Source organism: Silene latifolia, chromosome 8 (genome assembly GCF_048544455.1).
Source record: "Silene latifolia isolate original U9 population chromosome 8, ASM4854445v1, whole genome shotgun sequence".
Lineage (NCBI taxonomy): Eukaryota > Viridiplantae > Streptophyta > Magnoliopsida > Caryophyllales > Caryophyllaceae > Silene > Silene latifolia.
The window spans coordinates 18,489,135-18,501,767 of record NC_133533.1 but is presented as its reverse complement, the minus strand read 5'-3'; the positions used below and the strand labels follow the sequence as shown (position 1 = coordinate 18,501,767).

At 33.1% G+C, this 12,633-nt stretch overlaps 1 long non-coding RNA gene across 1 annotated transcript; it reads right to left on the bottom strand.

Annotated features, from left to right (window-relative positions):
* Positions 1-592: 592 nt before the first annotated feature.
* LOC141594178 (uncharacterized) lies at positions 593-2,976 on the bottom strand. Its single transcript, XR_012522035.1, has 3 exons — positions 2,658-2,976; positions 2,450-2,559; positions 593-729 (listed from the first exon to the last, which is right to left on the bottom strand). It is a non-coding gene; the product is annotated as an uncharacterized LOC141594178 (long non-coding RNA).
* Positions 2,977-12,633: the final 9,657 nt, after the last annotated feature.

Here is a 12,633-nt window from a genome sequence, read left to right as displayed (position 1 = left end):
TATACAAAAGTTGCGCATCATATTTGGCAATCACTCAAAGGAAATCGTTATAGGATACTAAGTACACAAAGATATTATACTCACTCGCATAACGTGAGATTAGTATTTATCGTTGTACTTTTCTTATTAACGTAAGAACAATCTAGAGTATTTAGCGATACTCAATCTGAGTTATAATCATATTGTTGATTATACGAGTGGATTGATAATTTTTGTAATCCGTAGAAAGGTACTAATTACACTAGTAGAAAAAGTGCCATTGACATCGGTTATTTTGCCCCATTTACATCGGTTTTATGGCGATGTTTCTGGAGGCGACGTATATAGTATTTTTACCTTAACATCGGTTCTAAAACCGATGTTGTGACACCCTTAATTCTAGCCTTAATTAATTACGTAAATTCTACAGAAAAACTGGTAGGATATATTTGTAATTGGTTCAACTAGCCAAAAACCTGTAATTTCAAAAAATTTTCTAAACCAATCACAACATTCCAACATTCCCAAGAGGCGGGTGCCAAAACCTGCAATGCTAACGAACTTTTCTACATGCCATAGCTAAATAAGAAAATAGAATGATACAAACCAAAAATAGAAAAGGGAGACATATGTCCCTTCAAATTATATACAAAACCAAAAGGTAAAAGGTTTACTAATAGAATAGCCAAAACTAGGTCCAAGGTTCCTTGCTCACTAGCTCGTCTGTGACCCCAACAAAGCATCAACGACCTGTCAATCGCATTTTATACAAACACGAAAGCCACAATTCAGTGGGGAGTAACTTCGAGTCCTCCAAGCCACGAATCGTCAAAATTAATGTAACATGTAAACAATATGATAAACAATGTAATTATCATGTAATCTAACCTATGACCCCTAAACTGACCAAACTAAACTATCATGTGAATCATATAACAAATAGTAATCCAAACTCTATCAACCATAGCCGGCTTGCATCTCACCTTCTATGATTCATAGAATCATCAAACAAGACAGGGCAATATATCAAAGACAGGCATAAGTTCTTAGTCCCGTCAATAGTCACTTTGTAACTCGAGTCTATACCACGAGGTAGGGAAGGTAATCGAACCGGTATCTTGGCTCAACGGTTAATATTAATAAAACATGGCCAAGAGACAACACAACCCTAGCCTAAAATCTGCGCAGACCTAGACATGTGGATACACACCACCGCACCCAAGACCCACAACTTTTTTTAAAACAAAGTGAAGTGAGTACCCTAAGAAGTCCACCAAAGGGTTGGCTAGTACTTAAGCTGACCACTTACTATCAAAATAAGTAACTGAGGTCATGCCCCAACTTGGATATAAATCCACTAGTCAGGAACACAAAGGCTATCAAGCAGTGAACATATACTCGTCAAAGACTATAAAGACCTATCTATGATGAAGGCCGAAATACTCACCTAGGACCTAGTCCCAGCTAGTCCCAGCTTGAATACTTTAGCCCACACCACACAAGACTCACCACACAAGTCAAGTAAGACACCCACTTAACCATAAGAGGGCAAAAAGTCCTACTTACCAACATAAATTCTAACATTCTATCATATGAAAGGCTATATAAATGTCTATTCAGCAAACAATCCAACAATATCCTCAATAAGAATTCGATACTAATTTCAAATTCTAACAATATAACCATGTTAAAGGCTTCAGGGAATCTAGGGCCGTTTCTACAATATAAGAAGCTACTTAAATCAACTAATTACACATGTGAGACAAAAATATAATAAATGGCCTAAAACAAGAAAAAGGCCGATTATCTAATTCATTCAACCGAATTTTTACCCGCAACCCCAGCCCTGCGACAGGTACGGGTTAAATTGCGGCTGACCAATCACTCAATTAATCGACATCGCTTGATCAAAGGGACTAAGGCTCGATTTTAAGACAATCAACAAAACATTACAATTATCGCTATAAAATTCATTTTGAGCCTATTAATTACAATTTCATTTTGTAAACTATCCTAACATGTGATAACTATTAATATAAGCACAATTTTACCATTAACATAATTTTTGTTACTAGTATGCTTCAATTCAAAATACTACCCATTTGTTACTTATATTAATTATAACATTAATCAACCTAAAATGACCAATATTGTACGAAAAACCGCGAAACAAGCACGGACCAACCCGGGCCAACCCCAAGGCCGGCCGTGGGCTGCCGTGGGCCTGCCGGCTGCTGGCCGTCACCCCTACACCACCAATTTTTCCATTTTTGTTTAGAAAAAGACCGTCTGAACACTAATTAATCGTTCCCAATTCAACTTTGTTAATTTAAACTAACAAAAGGCATAATTTAAGCATGCATGCAACAATTTTAACATGTGAAAACTACTACCCAAACAAAAATCACCAAACATACAAAAACAACAAAGCATGTGACGATCTTTCGTCGAGTAACTCGAAATATGTTACCTTAAGCTAGAAAATGAGCAATTAGCACCTCAAAAACCCAAACCCTAACAACAACTAGCCGCTATCCTCTACAATATACGAGTCCCCGAACTCGTCCTCCAATTCTTCACCTAAATAAACAATTAAAACACAATAATAAGTACCTAAAACCGAAATTACCGAAAATTCATCTTAAAACAACTTCAAGAAAACTGAAATTAAATTATACCAAGTTGTAGATCTCGACGAGGGGATTCCGGAAAGGTAAATTTCGTGAAAATCCGATAAGAAACGAAGAAATTATGGCCAAAATAGCTTGATTTTTGGTTGAAAATGGTGTTTTGGTTTTGAATGTTGAAGATGACGATGGAAGCAAGGAAAATCAGAAAAAAAAAATAAAGGGGAAGGGGGGTTTGACGCGTGAAAGGGAGAAAGGAAAGGAAGGAGTCGGGTTTGAGTCGGGATTTTTCGAGTCGGTTTTGACTCGTTTCGATAATAATTAAAACCGTAAGTCAAATGCAAATTCCGACAAGACCAAAGTTTTTAAACACGAGATTACAAGAAAATTGAGTATTCATACGACCCATTTCCAAATTCGTTTACCCAATGTTCAAACGAATTGTCATTTTCCCCCCGATACGCCCTTATTTCGAAATAAAAAGTTTTACACGGTTTAAACTATTTTTAAACATTTCGAAACTATCAAAATAAATACTTTTCTTCAAAATATAATAAAATTATATTTCTTTGAATTATTTTTACTATAAATACTTAAATATCAACTTTTATTTGATTAATAAATTATTTTCGAAATATATTAACGGTCCGAAATTACGGGGCGTTACAGATGTTAACGGTATATAATTTACATCGTTTACTAGGTAAAACCGATGTTAATAGCATTTAAATTACATAAGTTTCTATGTATAACCGATGTTAATATATTCTAATTTACATCGGTTTTGATTAAGAACCGATGTAAATATCACCCTATTTACATCATTTATTGACTAAAATCGATGTAAATTATTTTTTTTTAATTAAAAAAAATTACATTTGAGGCGGTTTTCTTATGGGAAAACGCCTCAAATGGAAGTTGCAATCAATTAAAAAAAATTACACTTCCAAAACCCATAATTTATATATTAATAATTCATAATTACAAATATACATGTGTTTTGAACATAAATATTATTAGATCTACACATAAAAAGATGCCTGTAATGAATAATGATGACTTCTGACTGAGTAATAATAGTAAGATACAAAATTTAATTAAAAAAAAACTAAACATAATTGTGTAATACTCCTCGTTTGTTCCTTATATTTGAGCTCCTTCTAACTCGCAACAATGCGCTGAGTTTTTAGCTTGGAATGGCTCACAGTTCATCATATGCTCACAACAGGTTCAACATAGGCTTTCCATGTCTAAAACAGCGAAGTAATGTCAAGTTCAGCAAAACTGTGTCCTGAATCTAAGTAAAATAGATAGTATTTATAAGTGTATAACAAGTGTAGGGCTTACCCTCTTACAGCACCATCAAGTATTTTAGCTGACATCAAAACAGATTCCAAATGAGGCAATCTGCATACAAAATTGATCAAAAGATTTATACTATAGGGAGAGAGTCATGGATCATCAAATGTTGCGATAATTGTATATATAACTGTCAAATTCTCGATGAATGAAGTAAGAAAGATACATGGAAACCTTTGTATTTAAAGTATGTACAAGTAACCACCATGATCGAAGTTCGCTATATCCCCTGTAGAAAGCCACCCGTCGTCTTCAAATGTAAGTCGAATAGCATCACTATTCAAATATCCTGTCAAAGAGCCATATAATGTATAACTTATCACAAATACTAATTTCATACTCAACAGTATTACTCAAATAACAAGTGAATGTGAGGATTGATGAAAGCGTATAGGCGGCTTATCACAAATACTAATTTCATACTCAGGAGTATCAGTGAGATTATCGTGCATCATCCACTATATATAGTCATGACAATAGAATAATTATAGCTACTGAACAACATGCGAATACAAAGGGAGAAACAAAAGAGTGAGGATACGAGACCAATCTACTATAGCAACGAATGAAGTCAGGGATGAGTTCAGGCCTAGCATAAGACGATCAAAGCATATGGCAGTGTGTCTAACAGTGGTATTGGCCTTTATTTTCGGATCACTTGCAGGATCCATACAGTTTTCTTGCCTTCAGCAGTCATCAAAGTAGGATACAACTTGTGCCAACATAGTTGAACTCTTTCACGAGGATGATGTGTAGAAATCATAATCATACATATTCGAACAACAACCTGTATTCGAAAAACAGCCTGCACTCATCATCAATATTCATATTCAGAAAAACATCAAGCAAAAATATTATAAAATAAAATAGAAAAACAAAATCTGATAATAACCAAAGTATCATAGCTGAGAATACATGCCAAAGTTTTGCAAACTTCACTGACATATACACTCAACTATATGGACATAATCAGATACCCTCACATTATTTGCTACATGACAATTATGAATGAAGTCCAGTAAACTTATACTCATGTTGTTCCGAAACCTGTACGAAACACGGAAACGAAAGAGATCACAATTTTAGGATCAACTAACATCAAACAGTTCTTTCACAGTGTCTAACAAAATGTAAAACAATTAACAATGAGACAAGAATATAAATAGAAGAACCTTTTAAAAGAGAGTAAATCATATATATAAATGTGAAACCAAAGTAAAATGTAAATTGTATGCATGTATGTATGTAGTTATTAACATCAAGAGATATGGTGGATATTAAGATGGGCAAAGTGAAATGAAGCCAAGTGTACTAACAGTTACACAAAAATCTACCAAACTAAAATGGCCAACCTAAATGATCAACAACCATTCATCCAAGTTAATATCTTTGGCTTACAATGTCATCAATGAAAATTATTCAATATTACTCTAAGGCCTTAAAATCTCATACAAATGGTGGAGTACAAGGAACAGATTATGCAGTCTTACCTTGTTATTAGCACAAAAATGTTTTTCTCAGATGTCCCATAATGAAAACGGAAACAAGAACTGCATCAAATACAAACAGAGCTAAAATCAATCCTAGACATGACACCAAAAAAGTGAGATGTGTCAAAAGTTCTTCAAAATTAAGCTTTGAATCCAATAATCAATGAAGGAGCAAAAGTGGAGAAGCATATTTGATGTAGGAAAATATCAGTATCGCCCTTAAACTAAGAGCTTATATATCTCTAGGAAAACAATTTAAATGTATAGAAATAGTAGCATCAAGGAGAACATCAATAAGAAATTAGCAAATTAAAAGTGGATTAGTGGCTGAATGCCCAAAAATGGTAGAAGGTCAATGAAATATACCTAGAAGTTGAGTTTGTTCTTGGAAATTTGAATTGGTGATTGCCTGAATGATGAATTTCCATCTGAAGGGAAAAAAAAGCTTCACTACTCTGATTTTTAAACAATCTTCGGGAAGCCTTGTAGCAAGAAAAAAGAATATAAGAATTGACATCCAACACAGAAAACTCACATTATTAAGCGAGTTTAACAGATGTACTTTGACTTATTTCAAATCAAGATGTTAAGTATGACAAAAGATGCAGAAACCATGGCTAGTAGCCTAATACAGAGTAATGATCAAACTAATTCCAGGGAGGTAGACCAAAAAGATTCCATCTTTTTTATATAGAATGGTACGTGTGTTACTTACAATTACCCATCATCTATAGTAAATGAATGCAGTAATTACGCTAATCAAACTCTAACAAAACAGCGATGTTTAAATTAATTTTAAAAATGCAGGATTAGAGGGAGTACTGGATATTAGACAAATAAGAAAGTATGCCTCAAAACACCTTATCGAACGGCAATCAACCAAGTTCATTACAACTAATTTTAAATATTATCCATGTGAACTTTAAACTGCAGCTACGGCATTCAAATCTCATATTGCATATTTGGCATTCGTAGTGAGAAAAAATACTAAAAGAACCGGCTTACTTGAAAACAACATTACTCCAGCGATCGAGCATGTCACCAAGGTTTACGATAAAAGCCCTAGGAGTGATAACATAGTAGCCATACTAATAAGCAATCGCCAAATATATCAGATGGTTAAACTAACTAAACTAATTTTGGGTTCATGGATTACGAGATGAATTGCAAATAAGGAAATGGAAACCTACCACATAGGGGACACCAGATAATTAATTTTAGCATTGAAGGGGCCAGTTACAAAGGATAATCCAGCAAGCAAAGCAACCGTTGCATACCAACAGGTTGTGGATGTAATAATATCTTTCTTTTCAGCCGGAACGAAGAAATTGCCATATAAAGAGGGCTAGTCTAGGGTTGGTTATCCACCTGATTTGGTCATAAAAATCCCCGAATATTACAAACCCAAAAATATTTAATCCTCAATTAGTTGTGATAACATACGAGATCAGTTTCGCACATTTTAGCATTGATTCAGCAAGCCCCAAATGGAAAGATTATCCAATTAAGAAATTGCACATTTAGCATTGATTAAACATGCCCTAATCGAAAGATTAAATCCAATTCTAACAATCTAACAATTAACCACACAAATTTGTAAATAAACTATCTGATTTATATTACATTAGCACGTAGAAATCAAAATTAACATCTAAACTTATAGAACACAAAATGTTCTTGACAATCAGGTTGAACTCGAAAAAAATCAGATACCTCGCACTTATAAAAACCCCAACGGCGATGACGTAAATGAAGAAAAACTGTGGCAGAATCAATAAAGGAGTGTATGTATAAGTATGCGGGAGTGCAGCACAATAGAAAAAACAAAAACCTAGATAGATTAGTAAACTTACCTGAAGATCCCAAATCATTAGTTGAGGAAATGAGAGAAATAGATGGTAAGCACAGCCACACAAACCGCGTCTTGGTGAAGGCGAGCAGTACAGATGGTGGTTCTCGATGATAAACTAAAATTGGGTGTTAACTGGAGATGTGTAATCTGATTTGTAGTGGGGTGTTAACTGTAAAGGGAGATAGGATAGGTAATCTGATTTGTAGTGGGGGTTAATGTTCAATTGTTAGGGTTTGTACTTCAATCCAATTCGTTTACATCATTTATGTTAAACTGATGTTAATGAGAAAGATTTCACATCGGTTATGTTAAAACCAATGTTAAAATCAATGGCAACGCAAAATGTTTATATCGGGTTTTAGAAAAAGCGATATAAAAAATAAAACTATATTCAATTTACATCGGGTTTTTAAAAGAACCGATGTCTTCTATTAACATTTACATCGTTTCTAATAATACTGATGTTATTGTAGCGATGTCGACAAAATGTACTAAAAATTATTAATCGAGAATAGTGGACGTAGGTTTCGACTTGTGAAACTGAACCACTACAAAAATCTTGTGTGTCTCTCTTTCTCTTTCTCTTTATTTTTGTTATTTCGATTTTGCATTTATTATTAGTAAATTAATGAGTTGATTTTAATCAATAAAATCAAATAATTAATCTTACATCATATATTTCGAAGAAGTGGACATCGTTTTTAATACTCAATTCACCCCCCCCCCCCTCTTTCGTATTCGATCAATAGACTCCTCAATTGGTATCAGAGTCTCGTGCTCTTGATAGCCTAACAGCTAGAGTCTGATCTTTTTTTGAGTCTATTTATCATTTTTCCGCTGCATTTATTTTTTATCAAATGGATTCCAAACACCTTAAGTGTCCTATATTCAATGGGAAGAACTATGGTTTATGGAAGAATATGATGACCCATTTTATTATGGGTAACGATTGGGAGTGTTGGTTGATTATCAAGAATGGTCCGAATAAGATCTTACTTGCAACCACTGAAGGCACTACCGTCGAAAAGAAGGAAGAGGACTATATTGAGGCGGATTATAAAAAGGCTGAGAAGAATTCAAAAGCAATAAGCTGATTGCAAAACGGTATGATTTCAATTGAATTCGATCGTTTCTCAACCAGTTCATCTGCCAAGGAAATATGGGATGGTCTAAAATTAGCCTATCAGGGAACCGCTATTGTCAAAAAGCAACGTATGGCATTACTGATGCGAAAATACGAGCTGTTTGCCATGGAGCAAAACGAGTCAGTTGACACCATGTCCTCTCGCTTTTCTAGTATCATTAATGAGCTAAAAAATTTAGGAAGAACATTTGACTCCGAGGAAATTGCTATGAAAATTCTTAGAAGTATGTCTCGCAGATGGAGACATAAAGTGTCTATTATAGAGGAATGTAAGGACCTAACTTCGTTATCCAATCAGGAGCTACTCGGAACCTTAATGGCTCACGAGATTACTCTGAATCAGGATGAGGAGCAAGCTGGTACAAGCAAAAAGATGGCCTTACAAGCTGAGTCTAGCAAGATTAATGATTCTTCAGATATTGAAGATAAAACCATGTTGTTTGTTAAACGACTTAAGAAAAAGTCCTTCAATCAAGTTGCTCAATACCGCATTCACGCAGGACGAGTATATTCGGTTGATTGGTTAAAGCAATATAAAGCACTTGGGTTCTTTAGGAATTTTCTCAAAGATCAAGGTTGGGAGAATATTGTTGCTGTAAATGGTCCAGTCTTTCCTATTGAGGTATATCAATTTTATGCTACTGTTCAATTTAAGCAAGGAAATTTAATTGCTGTGGTTAATGAGACATCTATACGCGTCTCGATTGGTGACTTTTGCGACTTGGCTCGAGTTCCTAGAGAGGGAATCGAAATTAATCCAAGCGTAGAATGGGGAAGTATGTCGCCTGATGAGAGATTAGTAGTGAAAAGGTATTTCAAACAAGATGCGACTTCGTCTGAAACAATCTTAACAAATAAATTGTCTCCTTCTTTGAAATTCTTTTTGACCTTTATTTGGACTACTATTGTTCCACGAAAAGAAGGTCGAGATAAATTTGGGGTTCACGAGATGATTATTATGAAGGCTTGGCTTGAAGGAGAAAAGGTTAGTCTACCTAAGCTTGTGTTTCATAAAATCATACAAGCTAGTGTAACGGCTAAGTTGGACGATCTAGCTTCTACTTTGAGTTTGCCTTATGGAAATTGGATCTCTCGAATTTTAGAGAAAAAAGGAGTTATTGGGACGCATAGTTATGGAGTTATAACAGATGAGATGAACGATCTTTATTTATCTTATATGAAGCTCGTTATTAATAGCCCGGAATTGTGTTTTGAAACAAAAGGAGAAAACGGAGGAAAAAGCAATGTGAGTTTCGAGATGTTAGATTCTAAGATGGAATCAAATTTTACATCTATTCTTGGACGGATTAATGAGCAAGACAAGAAATTATGTGAGTTTTTTGATCTCATTACAAAGGAAAGGAGAGTTGATACTAGTGGACCGAGTAGTGTTAGCCCGGCGCGATTATACACCATGTTGTCACGATTGGACACGCAAGTCGACACCGCTCTAAAGGCAGCCGTGCAAACACACTCCGAATCTACTCATATGAGGGAAGGTATGGATAGTTTGGTTAAGCTTGGTGATGAGCTTTTGCAATCGGCAAAGGAAATGAGGTCTGAGATGCATACGATATATGAAGCAGTTAAAGCTATTGTTGGAGTGTCCCCGACAATAATGCGATCACAATTGTCGATCATGATGATCACTTGTTTAAATCTCATTTTTAGAATACGTAAGGGATGATTCATTTTATAGTCAACTAATCAACATTAATCGGTAACGATTGTCTTGCTAGAGTTTGACGTTACTGTGGTCGGACGGTGGTGGTCAGTTGATCCCTTAAGGTCACACCTAAAGGATGATGCCCTAATCTGTAAAGTTGATTAATTGTATGACGATATAAGTTGATCAATTCCTTAAAGTTGAACAATTCAATTATTGAGAGAGAATATTGATATCTTATTGTAATGGGATTAAATAAGATTTATTTTGGTAATAAAAATGCTTTATTACTAAAATTGCTTATTGTTTGAGAAACGATAGAGATAAGAATGAATGGTTAATTATAATTACAAGATGTTGTGAATTATAATTAAATGACCCATTTTATTTATGTGATCAAGTATCACTAGTCAATTTGTTGAATGTAATTTAATTAATTTATAAAATGATATTTATGTGATAAATATGCATTAAAATTAATTAATAACATGTAACATACTACATGTAACATATTGTGTGACAAATGACAAATTGACAAAATAAAATGGTAGTCTATTTTATGAATATGGACCGAAATAAAAGAGGGTTTAGTGGATGATGGTTATTTATTTTAATAAACTAAATTAACACCATCATGACACTACTTACCTAGCCTTACATGCCTAAGGTTTAGATAAGAAAAAAAGTAAAAAGGGAAGGACCATATATTGGTCTATATACTCCCCATAACCGTAGCCTCCTCTTTACACTAGAGAACTTTTGTTCTCTACTCATTCAACACATGCATGTTCATTCTTTTACATGCATTTTTCTCTCTACTTTGTTCATCTTTCTCCAAAATTAGAGAAATCATGATCAATTTATTCAAATCAAATTACTAATATTATTAGTGTAATATATGAGTATTAGTAATCAATTTTAAGGTAAACTACTAAACAAATATCTAACACATATTATTTAGTAGAGATAAGGGATAATCTTGGGTGCAATCAAGAGGAGTGGCTTCTAGACTTGAAGTCTTTGGAGGATCATTCCATTACTCATCAAAGCTCAAGAACAAGTGAAGGTAGGAGACCTTACTTGTGCCCATAAACCGAAATATTCAATGTAAGGAACCAGTTTTCCTTTACACTTATTTATATGTTTTGCATGCATAAGATCTTTAAGTTTTTATGACTAAAACTTTGAACTAAAATATGTGATATATAAAATATGATTTCTAACCAGTGGTATCAGAGCTTCACGGTTGTTGCATGCAAAATCGGGTTAGTTTTTCCGAGTTAATTTAATTAACATATAAAACTTGTTATTTAGGATTTATGAAGATAAATCATGAAATAATTTTGCATGTTATAATTTTCTGGTCCTGAGTGATTTTTAAGACATTTTGGTTTATTTATGGATTTTATTGTTCATTTTATATTATATTGGCATTAAAATGTGATTTTTATGATAAAAATGTCATTTTTGGACGAAAAATAGCTAAACTTTGATTTTTCCAGTGGTTTTTGTATATGTTTTCACATATATTATCTACTTATGACCTGTAAATTTTCATGATTAAATGAGTTGTTTTGCTCGAAATATGGATATTTCAAGTTAAAATCGTATTTAAATAGGAAAATAGGTTAATATGAGTTATATTCCGAATCTGGTCATGGAAATTTAGTATGTTGTCACATGCAATTTTACAAGATTTGTGTAAAATATTTGGCTATAATTAAGTCTTTATGCATGATTTATGATTTTTTGATGAAAAATCACATAAATAGTGACTAAAATTAGAAATAATGCTAAAACATACTTCATGACTAACGAAAAACGTTACATGTTGCATTTTATCATATATTTCAGATCTAAAAGTAAAAAGTTGGTAAAAATAATTTTTCTCATATTTTTATGGTCATAATTGTTAAAATCGATAAACCGCAACATTGTTTTTCTCGATAAATTTTCGAAATATTTAACCTAAGTTTAGAATATTATGAGTGTTATGGTATTTTTCCAGAATGTTCATGAGTTTAAATTTCAAATTTCGAAATTATTTGAAATTTTTTATAATTTAATTTGAAGTTTATAGCATAATTTTGTATTTTAGGTCTATTTATGAACAATATTAAGAAATCTAGGTTAATTATTGTCAAAATGTTAGTGGAGACTAATTTTGAGTCCTAAGATTGTTAGGGTAATTAACTTGTACATAAATATGAATTTATGTAATTATTGTGATTTTAATAAATTAAATCACGCAAATCCGTAAAAACTGATTAATATACGATATTAGCTCTTAAAGGCGATTTAGCATAAAATTTGGCATGCTCATACATATTATAATGCTGAATTTTATTTATGATTGTCATATTTTAATTTTATGTAATTTTTGAATTATGTAATTTTACTTAGTATGGCCTTAGTTTTTATTGGTATTACCCGAAATGTATGGGAATATCGATTCGGTTGTAATTATTGTGATCTCGTATCACCATTTTGTAATTTAATAGATTTATTTTATTTTA